This window comes from Coptis chinensis, chromosome 9 (assembly GCF_015680905.1).
Source record: "Coptis chinensis isolate HL-2020 chromosome 9, ASM1568090v1, whole genome shotgun sequence".
Lineage (NCBI taxonomy): Eukaryota > Viridiplantae > Streptophyta > Magnoliopsida > Ranunculales > Ranunculaceae > Coptis > Coptis chinensis.
This window is the reverse complement of record NC_141464.1, coordinates 7,130,680-7,150,631: the sequence shown is the minus strand read 5'-3', so window position 1 is coordinate 7,150,631 and position 19,952 is coordinate 7,130,680. Positions and strand designations below refer to the sequence as shown.

General features: G+C 36.3%; 1 pseudogene across 1 annotated transcript; it reads left to right on the top strand.

The window, feature by feature from the left end:
- The first annotated feature begins 575 nt into the window (after positions 1-575).
- LOC147474613 (ribosome production factor 2 homolog) lies at positions 576-6,352 on the top strand (annotated as a pseudogene). Its single transcript, XR_015209663.1, has 6 exons — positions 576-761; positions 4,257-4,316; positions 5,080-5,373; positions 5,453-5,694; positions 5,812-5,877; positions 6,027-6,352. The product of XR_015209663.1 is annotated as a ribosome production factor 2 homolog (transcript).
- The last annotated feature ends 13,600 nt before the right edge of the window (positions 6,353-19,952 follow it).

The following is a 19,952-nucleotide window of genomic DNA, read 5'->3' as shown; positions in this document are numbered from 1 at the left end:
TTAATAACCGATTCAAACAACCGGTCCACACAAAAACCATCCAAACCATCCGATTCTCTGCTGAAAAAATCAGTTGATATAAGTATCCAGTGGTCTCAAATCAGTTTGTAGTTGTGAGCACTTGATAACTTGCTTTTGAACTTATCTCTTCCATGAGTAAAATGTGAAACCTCCACCAGTAAACCCACTTCTTCTTTCATACAAAATCTTCTTTTTTTACTTATCCCTTTCTTCTTCGTTTGAATATTTGCAGGGATTTGACATGGGTATTCCAATCTGCTTGTTCTTTAATGTTTTGCAAATGTATGGAATCGGAAGACAAAAGCCCTGTATTGGAAGTGTTAAGTACTTCATGGGTTATGTTTTTTTTTTCTAATTCTAGTTGGGTTCCGATAATATCGGCGTTGTTTTATTCTCTTTTGCCCCGATAAAACGGTGTTATCGGTCGATATGACCGAATATATCGCTAACTGAGAACAAACTGATAAATCGGTCGAAAACATCTCGCTCCCATCCCGATATACGATTATTCACCGATTAATCCCCGATTAAATCCGATTTTAACTGCTTAGCCGATGGTTAGACATGAAGCAGCTGAAGCACTTGGATCAATTGCAGATAGCCAAAGTGTCGAGCTTCTTGAGGAGTTTGCAAAGGATGTTGAACCCATTGTCTCCCAAAGCTGTGAAGTTGCTCTCAGCATGTTGGAGTTTGAAAGATCTGGAAAGTCCTTTGAGTATCTCTTCATGCAGACACCTCAGGTGCAATAGCCTGCTCTATCAGACTTCGATGCCTTGCCTATTTTTTATCAGTCAAATGGCTGTAGTGTGCCATTTACTAGGCATGTGTCAACCAAATTTAGCCAGGTTGAGTAATATGCGACTTCGCGTCTACCCACCCATGGGACACTTGCAATTGATTTTCATATTAGGATTATTTTTAAGTGCCTTCTTGAGAAGAACTTTTCAAATGTACTCTTCAACTTTCTCCGTTCGTGTGATTAATATGTATAAAGCTACAATTTTTTGAAAAAACAAAAGAAAAAAAAATCCCCAAACCCTCACCTTACATACAAAAGACACAATAAAAATAAAAAATAAAAATAAAACCCAAAAATACAAGGTTGTTCCTCCGTGTTCTTTACAATGGCGCAAAAATTGGAAAATTAACAATATACCATAATAGGCTATTAACGCACAACTATTGGTCACAGTTCACTAATGGAACAATGAACTCATAAACAAGAGATCAATATATGCTCAAGATATATTATTGTGGAAACAATGTGATAGCCATCTTACCTCATACATTCGTATAACATTTGGGCATCTATTAGAATTCGAATTGGATTTCAAATTCGAATTAGCAATTCTTAAGTAAAGCCCAAAAAAAATGGAACCATCTGATATTACTGCCAAATTTCCTATAAAAATTGCGATCAACTCAATACTCCACCCTCCTAACATGAATTTCATATAAAATTGAGAATTGGGTATGAAAATACCTGGGGCTATGTAGTTCTCTGAGTTGGTTTTCGATTGGGTGAATCTAATCACTGAAAATTTGTTTTCGTGTAATGCCACAGTTTCTTCATTTCACTCCCATATAGTTGTGTTCTTTTCATCTAAGGCAAGGTATGGGTGGTAAGTGAAAGTCTTCGATCATTTGATTTGGGGTGTGCTCTGTAACTTAATTTGAATATAAGTTGCCGATACAAATACCCGCTTAAAATATATCTTATAAAATTAGATGGGCCCTTTCCCTCACAATAATGATAGACCGAACCACTTATTTGACCTATTATTTGGACCTACTGATGTGTCAAAAGTCATAATCATTGATTTATATAGAGATACGTGTCCGTGTGTATTGCAATGCAAACCAACGTTATCCAAATAGTGAGTCGCAATAGTAGGTCTAAAAAGTAGGTTCGTGTAGCACTACTCCTTTCCCTCATTTCTTTCTCTGGATGTCATGGAAAAGCTCATAAGTGGTTCGTGGTTCAATAGGGCAAAAGAGAGACCTATCGGCAGATTCTACTCACTAAGACCCATGGTCTGTGTTAAAAAAATGGTTGTTCAAATTTTTAAAAACTCAACTCACACAATCTCTTGTATATAACCATTGGCATGTTTTAATTCCACTGACCATGTAGATTAAATGCAAATACATCGAACTAACTTTAAAAAATATTTAATAGGAAATCGGTGGATGCAAATACATTGAAATAACCTCAATTAATAAGAAATTTAATCAAAAAATAATTAATGGAAAATTGGAAATTAGATGCAACCGCAAATAACTAACCTCAAAAAATAATTAATAGAAAATTGGAAACTGGATAATCTATGATGATCCCACATAGTGAATTATGTATATTTTTTATGCCATGTTTGCAAGGACGACGCTATAGAAAGATTAATAGAAGTTGGTATTACACACTACTTTGGATAATTAACGAAAAATTGAAAATAAATGGATGCAAATGCATGGAACTAACCTCAAAGAATAATTAACACGAAATCAGAAACGGATCCAAATGCATCAAACTACCATCAAAGAATTATTAATGGAAAATCGGAAACTGAATGCAAATGTATCATACTAACCTCAAACCATAGTTGTATGGTATATCTACTGATGTGTCAAAAGTTATAATCATTGATTTACATAGAGATACGTGTCCCCGTATGTGTATTGTAATGCAAACCAACATTATCCAAATAGTCAGTCGCAATAGTATGTTTTAAAAGTAAGTCCGTGTAACACTACTCTTTTCAAAGAAAATGCATTGGAATTTTGAAAAAAAATAAACAATGAGGCCAAAACGATTTTATGGACAACTCGATGTTTAGACACCTACACCATCACAAAACTCCAACGAATTAATGGACTATAGGCCAAAGTTTGGGCTTTCGTAAAATATATACATATTTGGAAGACTTGGATAAATACAAAATACACTATAACACTTTGTTCAAACAATGTTAACCCATATTCAAACAATATTATGTAAATTTACATATCTATTTTTAATATTTAAACTATAAATTCCACATACGTTGATAAATAGTTGCAGATAAATAATAGTTCTGTCAATACGAATTTTATCATTCCAATTCTTTGATTCTTCTTCCATCACAACTTAACAATTCAGTAAGTACAAGTTTATACATTAATAAAAAGTTCTTAATAAATAATACTCTAACCAAGACACATTTTCATTAAAAAATTAAACTCAACCACAATTAAATGGGCTAACAAACTTTATTATGGGCTATGTTTAAGATGCAATATAGTTTTAGAAGTGAACTATGGGTCTAAGTGAAAAAATAGGATTGTATGCAATTTTAATATATTTTTGAAGTAATATTTGTTATACATATTAATAAAATTGAAAAAATCATATAAAAAAGTACCCGTTCGTTGAACGGGTACAAAAATCTAGTTATATATATATATATATATATATATACATTGTCACAAAAATTTATTCAAATCCGAAACTTGTAACCCCATAGAATGTAGCAGACAACAAATTAAGAATTGTGGGCCTTTCATTTTCATGATTTTTGATATTATATTTGGTAAGTTTAAAAAGTTTTGTTTTTTTTGTGATAACGTTTAGAATAGTTAGGAGATCAATATCTTTAAAAAATAGCGTAATCTAAAACTTATAAGAGCATTCCATATACAGGTATACAAATGACTTTGATGTGAAATAACAACTTGTCATCGTTATGAGCCAAAAACATTAGCTCAATACAAAGATTACTATGGAGGTAACTTATAAGATTGATATTTTTTCGATTTCTACATTCAAACAGAATAAAACATTCTATTCGAATTTTAACGTCACATTTGCATTGGGAAACTCCCAGTAGCTTCTCACCAAAAACGATAATTAGGGGAAAATAATCCTATGTGGAGGTAGGATATATATCGACATTTAAATGAAACAAAAATTCGGTATTTATCAGTAGTAAGAAATATATCGACAGTGGTATGTAGGCACCCCCAAACAAAACCTAATAAACAACAGCAAAAGTGCCAGCAGCGCCTCTTTTCATCACTCTTTTCCCCGTTAACATTCAAACAAACAAAAAAATATATTAGAAATCAAAACACCCAAAAATGCCAAAGCAAAACGCGAGCTAGATAAACGTGCCCCAAAACTAGTACGTATTTATAAATATTTTGTTTGAAAATATTCTTTCATATATATTTTTTAATTTATTTAATATTTTTATGTGTAGGTTGAGAATGCGAAGAAAACATTAATACTTGTAGCAAAGACAAGTAATTTGTTGAATACAGTATTGACTGAGATTTTTCATCTTAAAAGAGGTAGTGCGATTAAATATTCCCGAAAGAATGATAATATTAGGCCTTCTGAAAATGGGGGTGAGACGTCCTTGAAGTTTTTCTCCCCGAAAACTAATTGCAGTTTTTTTTTTTCAAGTGGAAATTTTATTGATACTGATAAAGAATTTTAGAAATAATTAGGATAAGCGTGCAACAAGCTGCGACGCAAGTCATTTCTGAATAGCAAATCCTATTCTTCTAAAAACAAACTCGTTAGAACCAGATGTCATAACATTACTGTCCATAACTTTCTGAAGTCTTTTGAGAAGCTCAACAGACTGTTGTTCCAAGAAACCAAAAGTGTCGAAACTAAACGGAATGAAACAATGCTAGTTAGTCGTGCAAGCTTCCTCATGCTTCTCCATCTTCCCTGTCGTTGCTCTCTTAGCTGCTCCCCCCCACTTCAAAAACTCCATTCCCAAGCCCTACCAAGTTTTTTTTTTTTTTTTTTTTTTTTAAGTATATTAGTGGGTCTTGTATAGTTGCATTTGGATAATACGTGGATGTCAAGTTTAATAGTATTTTTGTTAAGGAAGAAGCCAATGTTTATACCTCAGTGTCAAGTAGTTTTCTCTTTCTCACACGAGTGGAAACTGGAATTTCTCACGTATGGAATCAGATTGTGTAAATCAGTAATATGTATGTGTTCTAGTTCACTGATGCTTTTGTTGTGGACTTTCTTAGAGGTGCAGTGGTTCACTCATTGTATGGTAGTTCGTTCGAATAGGACTAATAAAGACTTGGAACTGTTTGGTTTTGCAGGTCGGCTCTCACTCAAAGAAAAGGCCTGATAATCTTGTACTAGGGTGGACTTATGATCATCACATTTATGACCTTGTCGAGGTCGGGGTGGAAAATTTTAGAAGCATGGACTCATATTCATTTGACAAGAAGATAGCTCCGAAAGTGGGAACAAAACCTTTCTTTGCTTTCATCGGGGAAGGTTTTGAGAGTGTAGAAGAGTTGAAACATTTGAAGGAGGTTCTGCTAGACGTGTTTAGAGGAGAGGTATGTATTAGTAGCATTCTTATCCCATTATTTTATTTGTCCTGAATGAAAATTTTAAAACCATGGATCTAATGTGCAGGTCATCGAGAATTTAAACCTTGTTGGAGTAGATCGCATTTTTGTGTGTACAGTTGTTTCCTCTAAAAAAGTGTTTCTCACGGACTGTGCACTGCGACTGAAAATATCTTGAACTGTTGTCCCAAGGATGGAGCTTGTAAAAGTTGGTCCTTCCAGGACTTAGTAATGCGGAGGCATAGACTTCCTAATGATGGCCTTAGAAAGGAAGCAATGAAAACATCTTTAGAGAAGCGTAAGAAGAAGGTCCATCACCCAATTATTTATCTGCAAATTGTATTTTAATACAATTGGTCATATCACTCACCTTTCTCTTGTAATGTACTGTTATTCTTAAAAGTCTGGCCTCTTTGACTCTTGCAGTTGAAGAATGTTAGTAGCGATATAATACAGGGCAAAGTTAACAAGATTTACATACCAGACCAACAGGTTGAAATCTACCCTTCTTTTTTTTCATCTCTTTCTATATGTTGCTTTAAGTGGCGTCTTAACTATATATAGATAAAAAATGAAAAGAAGAAGAAACATCAAGTCTTGTCAGTTATGCCATAGATTAAATTGGTTTATCTGGTGCTTAGGTTGGTGGTATGGAACTATCCTACAATGCTAAGGGTTTGAAGAGAGAACGTTGTGAAGCTAAAATGAATAAAGAAACTACTTCAAATGAACCAAGGAAGCAGAAGGTGGAACAAGAGTGATTGTCGTTCAAATTGTTTTGTATTTGCTGATAATGGATAGTATTTCGTTAAGCGTACATGTAATTAAATTCGGTGAAGATGGTTGGCTTCTCATTTTACATCTGTTTAGTCTTTTGGTCCCCATACCAACTTTCTAGATCTCGATTAATTGACTGTAAGACTGTAAGAAAACTCATATTCCAAAAGATATGAAGTCCAAGCAGTTTAATTGATTTTTTTTTTTAAAGGTATGTGGTTCATGCTTTTTGACTATTTGCAAAATGAGCATAACTATTTATCACCAGAGGTTCAGGACCAGGGCTGCAATTTAGTTAGCATTCAAATATTGGAATCCCCACTGCGAAAGCTTGGATACAGTGGTAAAGTTGGCGGCCGTCAGAATATGTATCACTCTACCTGATGTTCATAGACTAGCCTTGATAATTGAAGAATCATTACCCTAGTCGTGGTAACTAAATCTGGTGATGATGAAATAATCAGTAAGAATTTTTTTTTTTTTTAAACACACTTATAAACCACGGTTGGGTAAGAACAGTGGTATAAGGACACACTCCAAACCACGTTTAGCATCAAATCGTGGTATTTGTGACCACTATTTCCCACGGTTTCAGAGTGCCTAATACCACAGTTATAAAGAAACCGTGGTAGACACTGAAAACTTAATACTATGATTTTGCTATAATTTATTAGTCACGGTAGCTATTACCACGGTTTTAAAACAGTGGTTAATGGCCTTTTACCGCTGTATATAATAGTGGTTTATGACCTTTTTTGTAGTAGTGATAATTAATATTTGGTCGGTCTTTCAAATATATATATATATATATATATCCCGACTCTTAAACGGATGTACTTATACTTCAAACTTACGGACTTGACAAAAAAAGAAAATCTCACGTGAGAAACAAAAGGAAAACTCCAGTGCCACAAAAAAAGGAAAATAATCTCCTACTTTCCCTCTTTGTGACTCTCTCTCTCCTCTGTCTCAGGCTTTTCTCTCTCTTTCCTAGTTCTCTTTTCTTGTCTTTTTTCTCTGGTATCTCCTCTCTTTCTCTCCATATTAACTAATGAAAAAGAAAAAAAAAACTTGTTAAATGATCATATTCGGTGAAGTTCCAAATGATCACTTTCTCTTTAAAAGGCATTGGACCATTTTAAATTTTGTTTTGCTAACACGTACCGTACAAATTAAGCTAAAAGATTCTTCACTGGATTCTGAATATTGTTTGGCATCGCATTTTTCACTAGTTTTTTTTTTCTTTTCCATTCAACCAATCGAAACTCGTAACTCTGTTATCTTAAATATAAACTAGACGTTTAGATACATGACATTTATTTGTTTTAAAAGTTGAGTGCAGTATTCTAAGTCGACGATGGGTCACACATACTACACCCAGAAACAAGTTTAAGGTCGATTGCCTATTTGCTAACTATTGTCAACTTACCTGTTTAACTATATTGAGGAAGAACTGACTTACTTCATCAGGTGGTATTGGCTATTCAAATAGCTATCTAAAACTAATGTAGAGACCTTTTTTTTTTTTCGATAATCCAACTGATGTAGAGACCTATAACTATGGTGAGAGACTTGAACATTTTCTGTTGCATTTCAACTCAAGGATATAAAACGCTATTGTAAACCCAATTCGTATAGGCCATTACATATAATATTCTCGCCAAATTTCACAAGGCGATATCCAATAGGTTCCAGCAAAAACTAGAACCATGACCCTTAAGATATACATCTTTGAGGCAACACGAGTATCTCGAAGAACAGACCCACTATTCAGTTAATCCGGCGTTATAACCATTCTCAGTTCTCCCTCCCTCATCACTTTTTAAAACCTCTACCCTTCCTATAATGACATGCATATTCGAACAATCCATGTTGAAGACCTTTACTATACCAAGTTCGAAATATTTTGAGAAAAGGTGTTCAGTGTGTTATTCAATGCTCTAGAGTTGACACCCTCAAAACAACGTTAAGATACAGAGCAGAATTTGGCAATATCTGTTTGTTCTATGTGTTTGAAATGACAAATACAACGTAGGAATTTAAACGAGCTTCAGCATCATAGTATAACGTGCCTTGTCAAGTTGCTGGTGTCAGTTTGTACTTTGTAATATAATTTATGTAACATTAAGGTTTCCATTCACTACATACTCCACAAATTGATTTGGCTTACTATTTGACCAACTGCTAGATGTAACAAACCAATGGAAGGCTTGGGATATTGGTAACAATATCTCTTTGTGGGTTTCCTTTCATGTGCGGTGTGCATATGCAATTTATAATTTTACATCCATCAATCTCTTGTATTGCTTGTTATAAGATGAGTACATTTCCATAACTTGTGTCCAATCATTCCACACTTAGAGCAGATGGGGCATCTTTATAAACAAATCTGACCCATAATTCATGCATCATCAAATTTCGGTTCTTGGCATAAAACACATCTATCGATTGGATTAACCCCAGTCCCTAGGGATGGATCCATGATCTAAGTTTGCATTGTGCAGGGGAGAGCATATCAATGCCTTGCTGATCGATGTCTATTTAATTATGTGCGCACCAATGTTGTGGACTGCAAGATGCTGAATACACGTGCTACTTGAACAATTTTTTGTGCATGTAATCAGAGCAAGTTCAGAGATGAACAGAAAATGATCTGGTGGACAATATTACAAAGCACAATTGCGATCATGCGACAACCAATACGGTTTAGCCATTAAAACAATAAACTATGCTATCTCACTTTTCTACAATTCAGAATATGATTTGATTCCGAAAAGCATACAAGATGCTGAAAATAATGTCTCTCGCTTGAAAGTGGTTTCTTAAAGCATGAAGCGTCTTCTACACCATTGAGTCCCAACAACAACATGATGAATCGTGTACTTGTTATTGCGGGAGACTTGATTGAAGAAATTATACCACGTGAAGTTCACGGGGTTACCAATAAGTAGTTTTACATATGGCTTTTTGAGACAGAGAGCATCTTCTTGAGCCACATATGACAAGAAAAGTGAACTAGGAAAGAGAGAGAAAAACCTGAGACAGAGGAGAAAGAGAGTCACGAAGAGGGAAAGTAGGAGATTATTTACCTTTTTTTGTGGCGGGCTGGGGTTTTCCTTTTGTTTCTCACGTGAGATTTTCTTTTTTTGTCAAGTCCATAAGTTTGAAGTATAAGACATCCGTTTAAGAGCCGGGTTATATATATATATATATATATATATATATATATCACAATTGCGATCATGCGACAACCAATACGGTTTAGCCATTAAAACAATAAACTATGCTATCTCACTTTTCTACAATTTAGAATATGATTTGATTTCGAAAAGCATACAAGATGCTGAAAATAATGTCTCTGCTTGTGAAAGTGGTTTCTTAAAGCATGAAGCGTCTTCTACACCATTGAGTCCCAACAACAACATGATGAATCGTGTACTTGTTATTGCGGGAGACTTGATTGAAGAAATTATACCACGTGAAGTTCACGGGGTTACCAATAAGTAGTTTTACATATGGCTTTTTGAGACAGAGAGCATCTTCTTGAGCCACATATGACAAGAAAAGTGAACTAGGAAAGAGAGAGAAAAACCTGAGACAGAGGAGAGAGAGAGTCACGAAGAGGGAAAGTAGGAGATTATTTACCTTTTTTTGTGGCGGGCTGGGGTTTTCCTTTTGTTTCTCACGTGAGATTTTCTTTTTTTGTCAAGTCCATAAGTTTGAAGTATAAGACATCCATTTAAGAGCCGGGTTATATATTTATCACAATTGCGATCATGCGACAACCAATACGGTTTAGCCATTAAAACAATAAACTATGCTATCTCACTTTTCTACAATTCAGAATATGATTTGATTCCGAAAAGCATACAAGATGCTGAAAATAATGTCTCTGCTTGTGAAAGTGGTTTCTTAAAGCATGAAGCGTCTTCTACACCATTGAGTCCCAACAACAACATGATGAATCGTGTACTTGTTATTGCGGGAGACTTGATTGAAGAAATTATACCACGTGAAGTTCACGGGGTTACCAATAAGTAGTTTTACATATGGCTTTTGAGACGAGAGAGCATCTTCTTGAGCCACATATGACAAGAAAAGTGAACTAGGAAAGAGAGAGAAAAACCTCGAGACAGGAGGAGAGAGAGTCATGAAGAGGGAAAGTAGGAGATTATTTACCTTTTTTGTGGGGCTGGGGTTTCCTTTTGTTTCTCACGTGAGATTTTCTTTTTTCAAGTCCATAAGTTTGAAGTATAAGACATCCGTTTAAGAGCCGGGTTATATATATATATATATATATACAAATTGCGATCATCACGACAACCAATACGGTTTAGCCATTAAAACAATAAACTATGCTATCTCACTTTTCTACAATTCAGAATATGATTTGATTCCGAAAAGCATACAAGATGCTGAAAATAATGTCTCTGCTTGTGAAAGTGGTTTCTTAAAGCATGAAGCGTCTTCTACACCATTGAGTCTCAACAACAACATGATGAATCGTGTACTTGTTATTGCGGGAGACTTGATTGAAGAAATTATACCACGTGAAGTTCACGGGGTTACCAATAAGTAGTTTTACATATGGCTTTTTGAGATAGAGAGCATCTTCTTGAGCCACATATGACAAGAAAAGTGAACTAGGAAAGAGAGAGAAAAACCTGAGACAGAGGAGAGAGAGAGAGAGTCACGAAGAGAGAAAGTAGGAGATTATTTACCTTTTTTTGTGGCGGGCTGGGGTTTTCCTTTTGTTTCTCACGTGAGATTTTCTTTTTTTGTCAAGTCCATAAGTTTGAAGTATAAGACATCCGTTTAAGAGCCGGGTTATATATATATATATATATATATGGGGGTATATATATGGGGGTTGACTCTCTTCACAGCTTATCTTGACATCAAAAACCTAAAAGTGAATTTGTACATTAAACTAAGGGCTGATTTTTGGTAGAGAAGATCTTCTTATCTTAGATAGAATCTCCACCTAAACTCGTCTCAATTGGATATGTCTTCATTAAAAATAGTGCTAAAATTGTAAACCGTTAGATAAATATTGAGCTTAAACACAACTTTTGACAAGATTAGACATGTTCAAATGTCTTTATAATTTGTGGAGATAATCTCTATTGTATGGAGAACATATTCCCAAAAAATCAGCTCTTAGTTAATTGTGTAAGTTGTGGCTGCCAAGATAAGTTGTCAAGGTATCCCTCCCTTATATATATATATATATATATATATATATATAACCTTTCAACTATTTTAAACATCGGTTTGTCTAGGGTGCCACTCTTATAGTGACACTCTTATCTCACTCTTCTCTTGAACCGTCCGATCTCGCCCTCAAGATCTAAAGATCTAAACCATTGATAAAACCGATATTTCAATATTTCACGGTATTTCAAAATAAAAAAAAACGAAAATCACAAAAATCACGAAATTGGGTTCTCTCTCTCTCTCTCGGCTTCTTCTTCTCTGAGGGTTTACTTTGGCAATTCGGCTTCTTCTTCTCTTCAAATCTTGAGGTAATTCAACTACCAGTTGCATCAATTCAAATTTAAACTTCTTTTGACTGTCTTTGTGGATAGAATTGATAGATATGTAATTACTATAGTGCACTTTTGGTTATGGTGCTTGCCTATTGGAACGTTTTAATTGACACTTGGATTGTCATTATACCATAAAAACTTGAATTTTGATTTAATTTAGGTTGATATGATTATAGTTATGATTGATACCCTCGTTTAAAGACGGCGACAATTTCGGTGAACTTCTGTCAGAGTTCGGTGAACTAGCATATTCGGTGAACTCTGTCAGAGTTCGGTGAACTCTATCAGAGTTTTGAACTCTTTCAGAGTTCGGTAAACTCTGTCGTTTTCTTCATGTCGTATTCTGTCAGAGTTCGGTGAACTAGCATATTCGGTGAACTCTGTCAGAGTTCGGTGAAGTAACATATTCGGTTAACTCTGTTAGAGTTTTGAACTCTGTCAGAGTTCGGTGAACTCTATCAGAGTTTTGAACTCTTTCAGAGTTTTGAACTCTGTCAGAGTTTTGAACTATGTCAAAGTTCGGTGAACTAGCATTTTCGGTGAACTCTGTCAGAGTTCGGTGAAGTAGCATATTCGGTTAACTATGTCAGAGTTTTGAACTCTGTTAGAGTTCGGTGAACTCTATCAGAGTTTTGAACTCTGTCAGAGTTCGGTGAACTAGCATATTCGGTGAACTCTGTCAGAGTTCGGTGAACTAGCATATTCGGTGAACTCTGTCAGAGTTTTGAACTCTTCAGAGTTCGGTGAAGTAGCATATTCGGTTAACTCTGTCAGAGTTCGGTGAACTCTATCAGAGTTTTGAACTCTTTCAGAGTTCGGTGAAGTAGCATATTCGGTGAACTCTGTCAGAGTTCGGTGAACTCGATCAGAGTTTTGAACTCTTTCAGAGTTCGGTGAACTAGCATATTCGGTGAACTCTGTCAGAGTTTTGAACTCTTTTAGAGTTTTGAACTTTGTTAGAGTTCGGTGAAGTAGCATATTCGGTTAACTCTGTCAGAGTTCGGTGAACTCTATCAGAGTTTTGAACTCTTTTAGAGTTCGGTGAGCTCTGTCAGAGTTTTGATGTTTAAGTTATTTACACTGTTTATGTACATTGGGATTTTTGACTGTTTAAGTTATTTATATTTTTAATTTTTTCGATTTATAGAAATGGAGACGAGACATCAATCAATATCGAGAAGAAGGCGTGGTTGGGTCTTCGCCTACTAAAGCCCCGCTCAAGCGCACGCAAACATTAGCTGCTCCTTATATAGGAATGACTTTTACAAGTGTTGACGAGGCAAAGACTTATTACAAAGAGTATGGTCAACAAGAGGGATTTGAGACTTCGTGTTCGGACGATTTCCAAGCAACAAAATCAGGTGGATTTGGTTAGTGGTTGTTTACTTGGTTTGCTCACGTGAAGGGGTTAACAAGAGAGATGAAGTCCGATTAAGAAATACATCAACTATCCGTGTGGTTGCCAAGCTAGAATTCAGTATTAAGAAAAGAATGCATGAAGAGATATATGAGGTCGGTACCGCTCATAATGACCATAGTCACGGTGCCGGTGACCCCATCGAAGAGAATTTGCATGAAAACTAACAAACATATGCCCGGCGGCGTGAAGTGCTTGACCGAGATATTTAGTGATAACAGTTTATCTGTTGGGAAAGTGGCATCTGTTTTCCATGGAGAGGAAGTTGGGTTTACACAGAAAGATTGTTGGAACCATTATTATGGTTTGACCAGAAAGATGCCTAAAGAAGGTGATGCAACTGTCGTGCTGCAATATTTTATGCAGAAGAGTGCCGAGGATCCCCAGTTCTACTACGCTATTGATTTAGATGAAAATGGGACTGCGGTGAACTTTTTCTAGGTTCATGGGAGGTCTCGATGCCAGTATGACTATTTCGGGGATGTTATGTCTTTTGATACCACATATCGTACCAATGCATATTCCATGCCTTTTGCCCCTTTTACTGGAGTCAACCATCATTATCAGTCGATTCAGTTTGGTTGCGCATTGTTGCTTGATGAGACATAAGATACATTCATATGGCTATTTAAGGCCTGGCTTGCAGCCATGGGTGGTCGTGCGCCAACTGCAATCATCACTAACCAGGATAGAGCGATGACTGCAGCCATTGCCAAAGTGTTTCCTAGTACTCGTCATCGTTACTGTCTTTGGCATATTATGCAGAAATTCCAAGAGAAGATGTCATTTACCAAATTTGAGACATTGGTAACTGAGTTGAAGAACACTATTTCTTTTTCGTATAGGATTGTTGATTTTGATAGAAGATGGTGTACAATCATTGAGAAGTATGAGTTGTCTCGAAAATCCTTGGTTGACAGAGATATATTCAATCGCGGAGAAATGGGTTCCTTGTTATCTCGATGGCACCTTTTTGTCGGGTATGCACACGACCGGGTCGAAGTGAATCGATGAATGCTCATTATGACCGGTTTGTCAATTCGGCGACTACGCTTTATGCAGTTTGTACATGGTAATGAGAAGTCTTTGCCTTTGCTTGCTAGGAAAGAAAGAGATTCTGATTACCGCACCGAGCATAGTTCACGGATTGTGCCTAACGATGCTTTCCTCCTTATGCATGCCGCAAAGGTCTATACGATCTCAATATTCAATAAATTTAAAGAGCAACTAGAAAAGACAAAGATGGAGTACAAAATTGATGGGGAACAAATTGACAGGTATGGAATCGGAAGCTACATAGTGAAATGGAGAGACCCGCTGAAGAATTCTGTTTGGAGAGTGAGTTTCGATAGAGGAATCTTCGAGGAGATCATGAATGCAAGTACTTTCAGTTTATGGGTTTGCTTTGTGGTCATATCTTAAAGGTTTTATCTTATTCTGAGATTGAAGAGATTCCAAACCATTTTAGATTGACGCTGTGGATGCAAAAGGCTAACACTTATAGAGCGGAGTTTGATAATTTGGGATTTGTGGTGGGAATGTCTCAAATGAACCTTTGAGAGTGGCTCATTCTATCAAGGTTGCTTCTCAAGTGGCTTACGATCGTCGCGATACTTTTGAGGGTTTTCATATTTTATTGAAAAGATTGGTGAAATGGCTATTGAAATTTCAAAGTTTAATGAGACTTCCTACAAAGGAGACGCAGAAGTTGCGAGCCTCCGATTCGCGAGCCTTCGATACCTTCGGTTAATACATCACATGTTTTTTTTTGAATGTTTAATTTGATATAAATTTAGTGTTTAATTCGGTGTTTAATTTGATATAAATATTTATTTTAATTCGGTCTTTATTTCAGCTATTGATTTTGAATCCCAACATTTCTCAAACAAAAGGGAGGGGAAGAAGAAAGCGGATAGATGGAAATCCCCAAAGAGATAAAAATTCCTACAATTCGAGAAAAGAAAGTGTCACGATGTGGATGATTACTAACCATGACTCAAGAAATTGTCCGAGAAAAATAATAACGTAATCTGTCGATTGTAAGTATAGCTTTATTCAAAACTCTTTGATTCTAAATGTTCACTAGTTCTAATGATATTTTATCTGCGCGTCATGGACTTCATTGATGTCTGGACTTGTTAAGAGTGGTTTAGATATGTGATAAGAGCCCAAAACTGTAGTTTTAACCCCTTAATAATCATACTGTTAGACCAATTATGTGAATAATAAGTAAGAGTTAATACTGATTACGTGTTTTTATGCATTTCAGGCTTCAAAGTCCATTATGTGCGAAATGTGCCACTTTAGCGAGATAAAGGAGCAAAAGTCGTGAGAACTTCGAATGCCATATCTTTGGACTCGGACCTCGAATGAGGCCTACCTTATGTCAAAACGACCGGCTCGGAAAGAGCTTTCCAATGGTCTAAGCCATGACCCAATCAGAGGAGCAGAAATGGACGAAAAGTCTGTGGAAGCCAACTGCAGCTGAAGAGGCCTTTTGGATTTGAAGAATTGGGTTTGGGCTGATTCTCGGCCCAAAACATGGCTCCAAGCCCATGCACGATTTTTGGATCTGAATGTATAAAAACAAAAGCTTAGCTCTTTGTTAATGGTAGCTAGTTAGACCTAAATTAAGATATAGAATTATAGATCTAGTTTTATTAATTAAATTAAGTTTTAGTTCCATTTAAATTCTTGTTTCAGATTAAAGTAATTAGTTTTTATTCTTGTTTTAAATTTAGTATTGAATGATTGTTCTCCCTTGAATTAGATAATAAAATAGTTGTTCTTGATTCAATTTCGATTTGTCAATTACAATTGTTAGATCTAATTTCATTTATTACTTGTTATTCAATGCTTAGTTATTAATTAGATTTTGTTATTGTTTAATTTAGATTAGTTAAATTTCATAAAGTTAGAATCTTTATATTATGTTTAGTTTAGTTTCAATGGGAAATGTTAGTTTGATGAATCAAGGCTAAAACCTCCATTAGAGGGGTTGATGAAGCCTTGATGAAAACTTAGTTGTTAGTGTAGAATTGTTTGTAGATTCTATTCCACTCTAGAAGGTCGTGTTTCGCCATGAGAATGGGTGGACGACCTCACATGCTAGTTAGTACTCGGTAGAAATGCCATGGACACTAGGGATTAGAACTCGAATTTCTTGCCGTAAGAACGTGAGAATTGAGATACAACATTCTACGCTAGGTCGTTAAGTTGGATTCAAGGTGGATTCAATTCCCCTCTAATCCTTATCTAGATTCAGAAAACAATCATATTTCCATAGCATAGCATTCGTAGTTTAAATTCAAATAATCAATTTCATATTGCATTGTAGTATAACATTTCGTAAAGCTTTCATTAGACTTAAGACTGATTTCTTAGACTTAGAAAACAATCCATGCTAGGGGACTAGGAGTGGAACGAACTTCATACTCCACTTAGTGCAATTCGCATCGAGAGTAGAAGCTTTGATAATAGATAGTAAAAGAGTAGTTTAGTTTTGTTTCGTTGTGAATTCATCACTCAATTCGTAATAGACGACTCATTATTATGAATATCAATATGGCAGCCTTGTTAGAGTTTTATCAGGTGTTGTTAAGTTGAACTGTGTCGAGGGTTGTGTTCTATTGCATCATTATGTCCATTGGATAGTATCTAATGTTGTCTGCTAGGCTCTAGATAGGAAACATCATAATGATAGACCGGTGTTTTTTTTGATAACTTCTTTCTCCCTTTTTATTTTCAAAGTTGGTTTAGGTTAGATTTGGGGAGTTTAATTAGACTGAGGTCTAATCTCATTGATGTTGTAGAAAAGAGAAGTATGGCTCAAGGAGAAATGGAGAATCTGGAGGCAAAGCTTTGCTTTAGGTAAAAATACTGCCTACTCATCTTTTCGTTTCTAGCCCCTCGACTTTGCATCAGTCGATCTTCAGTCTTTTCATCATTATCTGCGGTTATGTTTCTGACTGCTACAATTCTACAAGATGCCACAGTATCACTACCACCTTGACTATGCACCATTCGAAGAAAGTGCGTCAAAATTGAGTTATTAGCTACAACGGAGAAATTTGTCGGGAAGAGCTTGCAGAGAAAGAAGCGTAAGTGTTGAAAGAAGGTGGAGAAGTTGAAGAGAGCTGAAACTTGGAGTGAAAGGCTTGAACAAGTCAAAGCTAGGTGCAGGCAGGCTATACTTGTTGCTAATTCATTCTGATGTGCTTAAATGTTGTAATACAAAACAATAATATTTGGAATTGCATAAAGCATTTTGATGTGCTTATTATAAATGTTACTGTTGTTACACAAGCACGCCCACTTGCAATTTTGTTCCGTAAGTTAATATGATGTATTGATGCAGATACTATACCACCAGTATAATTCCAACGTTTGTCAACAACAAATTTACCTCAACTCATATGATCATTAATCAACATCAACACAAATAAACCAAACTGATAAATTGCCAAAACACGAAACTTCTGTTTTTTTGCCTCTTGACCGGTGTGGCCAAGGGGCAAAAAAACAAACACGTCATTTTTTTATGCAAGTTCAAATCCAAACGATATGGCCGCACCGTTTGGACTTAGTCCCAAACGGTGTGGCCATGCCGTTTGGGACTAAGTCCAAACGGATGCGGCCATATCGTTTGGATTTGAACTGGATAAAAATGGCGCGTCTCTGTTTGAACTTAGTCCCAAACGGTATGGCCATGCCGTTTGGGACTAAGTCCAACAGACACGCCATTTTTTTTTTGCAAGTTCAAAGTCCAACGATATGGCCACACCGCTTGGACTTAGTCCCAAACGGTGTGGCCATGCCGTTTGGAACTAAGTCCAAACGGTGTGGCCATATCCTTTGGATTTGAACTTGATAAAAATGGTGTCTGTTTGACTTTGTCCCAAACGGCATGGCCACACCGGGCGTTTTGGCCTTAGTACAAAAACGGTGTGGCCATGCCGTTTGGGACTAAGGCCAAACGGTGTGGCCATGCCATTTGGGACAAAGTCCAAACAGACACACCATTTTTTTTATCCAAGTTCAAATCCAAAGGATATGGCCACACCGTTTGGACTTAGTTCCAAACGGCATGACCAAACGGTGTGTCCATGCCGTTTGGAACTAAGTCCAAACAGACACGCCATTTTTTTTGCAAGTTCAAAGTCCAAACGATATGGCCACACCGCTTGGACTTAGTCCTAAACGGTGTGGCCATGCCGCTTGGAACTAAGTCCAAACAAAGTGTGGCCATATCCTTTGGATTTGAACTTGGATAAAACCGCGTGTCTGTTTGGACTTTGTCCCAAACGCATGGCCACACCGTTTGGCCTTAGTCCCGACTTAGTTCCAACGGCATGGCCATTTTGGTTTGGACTAAGTCCAAACGGTGTGGCCATATCGTTTGGACTTTGAACTTGCAAAAAAATGGCGGTCTGTTTGGACTTTGTCCCAAACGGCATGGCCACACCGTTTGGACTTAGTCCCAAACGGCATGGCCACACCGTTTGGCCAAACATACATGCCATTTTTTTTGCAAGTTCAAATCCAAACGATATGGCCACACCATTTGGACTTAGTCCCAAACGGTGTGACCACACCGTTCAAGAGGCAAAAAAACAGATCTTTTGTGTTTTGGCAAAAACATTGCGTACTGCATTAGATTTTTGTGTTTTGGCAAATAACATTGGGATTTTTGTGTTCTGCATTAGATTATTAATAGAGATACTTTGCTGTGACAAATTAAAATGCGCAAGTTGTCGGAGAGCACAAGAAGAGCCATTGAATGGATATAAACTGAGATCTAAGCAAAGCACATACGCTATTTCTACCACGGTAAGTAGTATAACCGCTTATTTAATCCATCGACAGCAGACGTCCTATTAAAATCAATGCCTGCTAATAGCAGAAACATAACCAAAGGCCATTCTTTGGTATGCCATTTTACTAGATCTTGCACCAAAAAACCCTAGGATCTTAGGTGAACATGAAAAGAATGACAAGTCCAAAGCAAGATCACTATCATTTCATATTTCAACAATGTGACACCATGTGAAATACATTGTCCGAATTATCGAACATAAAGCTAAGTTGCCACATATCAACAACTTGCACTTACAAAAGAGTCCTAACATAACATTTTTTTGACTACAAAGAGATTTCCAATCTAACTTTCTCGACTTTAGTTGTATATCTAACTCTTTGTTCTTTATCTCCTTCCCCGCAAAACAAAAAAATTGAATAAACAGATCGGTCAAGCAAAGTTAAATCAAACCGCTGCTTTATTAAGGTCCGACAGAAAACTAACCTCTCCACTTGCTTCCTCATGTTCACCATCTTCCGCCACCACCATTTGCCTAATTACCCCCCAATAAAAACACATGAATCAGTATAAATACTACCACATATGTCAAATCCAACACCAAATCTAGAAACCTCATTGATTGAAAAACTCTTGAACTTAAGTCATGATCAACTCTCAAAAGAACAAAGAAAGACAAATGCCAATAAACACTCCCCGCATCATCTCAACTAACACAAACTAAAAAGTAAAGGAAAACCCGCATCATCTCAAATGCCAATAAACACTCCCCGCATCATCTCAACTAACACAAACTGAAAAGTAAAGCAAAACCCGCATCATCTCAAATGCCAATAAACACTCCCCGCATCATCTCAACTAACACAAACAAACCATTTCCATTTCCAACACTCGTCCCAACACAAGATAAAAAGAGGTAAACTAACCAAACTAACCACTAAACCCTAAACTAACCAAACTCAACATATCTAAATCCTATGCTCCTTCACGATATATCCGTCAATGAACT